The sequence below is a fragment of the Penaeus japonicus genome, unplaced genomic scaffold, assembly GCF_977035675.1.
Source record: "Penaeus japonicus unplaced genomic scaffold, GWHDUDI00000001_assembly GWHDUDI00000002, whole genome shotgun sequence".
In the NCBI taxonomy this organism is placed as follows: domain Eukaryota; kingdom Metazoa; phylum Arthropoda; class Malacostraca; order Decapoda; family Penaeidae; genus Penaeus; species Penaeus japonicus.
In genome coordinates, this window is record NW_028234404.1 from 30,841,554 (window position 1) to 30,844,053 (window position 2,500).

The following is a 2,500-nucleotide window of genomic DNA, read 5'->3' on the forward strand; positions in this document are numbered from 1 at the left end:
AGGTATCATTATATCCTAATTTTGTAAAGTGATGCTGTAATATAATGATTTGACTCCATATATCAGGTAGGTGAATAGACTAAACCAAGGACGGTTAACAACAAATAGTTCCTATATTATTAACTAATGTAAAAGGGTACCCAGTGAGAAAGAAAAATATAATGCAATTGAACGATAAAAAATAAAAAAATCATTCAATATTCGCCAGTATTAATGCCCGCGCCGCTACTTAAAACTGTGTTTAAGTATAGCCAATGAGTTCACTAGTTAACATATGATATCTATAACCTACACACAAACGAGTTTGCTGAATTTTTAAATATTCAAACTGTGTGTATACATTGCACTGTTAAGAAGAATTACTTGTTTTAAACATGCATTAAAAAAATATACTTTTGACTTTACTCGATACGAGTTTTTTTGCAGGATATGAGCACGATAAAGGGTATCTCTCTATGCCTCTCTCTCTCTCTATATATATATATATACACGTGTGTGTGTGTGTATGTGTTGGGGGGAGGTATACATGCATATAAATAGCAAAAACACTCTATCGTGTTGGTGATATGGCAGAAAAAAACACTATACACAAAATGGATTTATTTGACAACCGTTTCGAAATCCACCTGGATTCCACCTTCAGGTCTGAGTCAGTCGGAGGGGGAGAAGAAGGTATATAAGAGGGCAAGGGGGAAGGAACACGGTACAAGAAGGCCAAGTGAAGTGAGTCGAAGGAGGTCAGGTCAGGTCGCCGGGTCGGGCGGTCTGTGAAAAGGGTGGCCGGCTGTAAGGCAACAGTCTAAGAATGTGGGAAGCAAGGCGACTGTAGGCCGGAGAAAAAAAACACTATTGAGATTGAAATTAGGCAGCCTGTTACTGAGGGAAGATTCCGCCAGTGGACATCGACGGAAGGAAACAGAATGCGGGTAGCCGACCAATTCATGCGATGGCCTGTGTCCCATTGGTGGCAGAAAAGAGCGTTGGTAGAGTATCCTCTGGGTACAGCGTACTTGTGTTGAGACAAGCGCCGGTCTTCCTGAAGTACTAATTCTCACGGGAGGATCAAAAGATGGTATAGGTCTGTGTGCGTGTTTGTTTGTGTGTGTGTGTGTGTGTGTGTGTGTGTGTGTGTGTGTGTGTGTGTGTGTGTGTGTCAGTCTGTGTGTGTCTGTGTGTCGGTCTGTGTGTGTGCATAGTATGGTACACATAATGTGTCTGTGAGTGTCATATAAAAATCATCTGTCAAGCTCTGTCTGAAATTATCTCGAACAATTGCTCTTTTATGAAAAAAAAATCTTGCTCTATTATGAAATGTATATATCCCATACTTATATACCCCCCATTTAACCTAACCGCAACCTTATTTCGTCTACAACATAACCAAGGCACCTGTATAACCTCAATATTCACCATAAAAAGTCATCCAAATAATAACCAACATGGATTTCAATTAGCACATACTTGCAATGTGCAAATCCATCAATATTCAACAGTTGACAGAAATCCAAACCCCTTCATTGCTTCCTATATGTACACACAAAGTAATGATACGAATGCTATTTACACTCTGTGCAATACTCAATACATTTCTGTATACATTATAATTCCAAGTGCATGGTGTATAGTATATATATCATAATATATACTACACTAAAATGTCGTATTTAATTGAGATAGGGAACAGGGGGGGGGGCACAAGGGGGTACATGCTTTCCGATTTCAGCGGTGACCCCCACGTACCCCCCCCCTCCAGTCCACTCCACTCCACTTTGAAAAAAAAAAAGAAATTGGTAACATGTGTAAATTTAGAAAGATTTTAGGTAGATAACAAACATTTATGTAACGTAAACGTAATTTGAATGGTAAGATTAAAATACCCGAAACATGGCTGGTGTTATATCTTATCTTCCGAAGGCGGAACTGAAGTCCCAACGTTTGTATTCCGGCGACGTTTGGTTCAATTCATTACGGGTACGCAGATGAATTAGTCTAATTCCAACATTTTCCCGGGTTCGCTTCGCTCGCCATAACCAGCTGCGCCACTTAGATGCTCCCCTCCCCCCAATGGCAGACACCTTACGTCACTGATTTAACATCACGAATACTCTTGTTATACGTTTCTGCACTCTTGTATATGTCTCTCCCAAATCTCTTTCCAAATACATATTGTATAACATCCATCCTTTGTTCATTTCCCCAGATTTTAGAAAAAAAAAATAGGAAAGCTCTCCTTTGTTTCTTGAAATAAAGGTTGACATCGATTGTGCCGCCATTCCTCTAAGACCGTCACCCCGCGCGCCGCTTCTCCCATTTTCTATCAATCATCTAATCGTAGGTACGACTAAATTGTAAACGTACTGATATCTATACTTATTCCTAGTAATGTTTTATTGTTTATATTGTCAAGTTTGTTGAATTCTTATTTTTCAATGCAAAAAAAATAAAGAAAACGACATTGAATTAGCTCAAAATGTCCTAGCTGTTTGTCCGCGTGTGATTG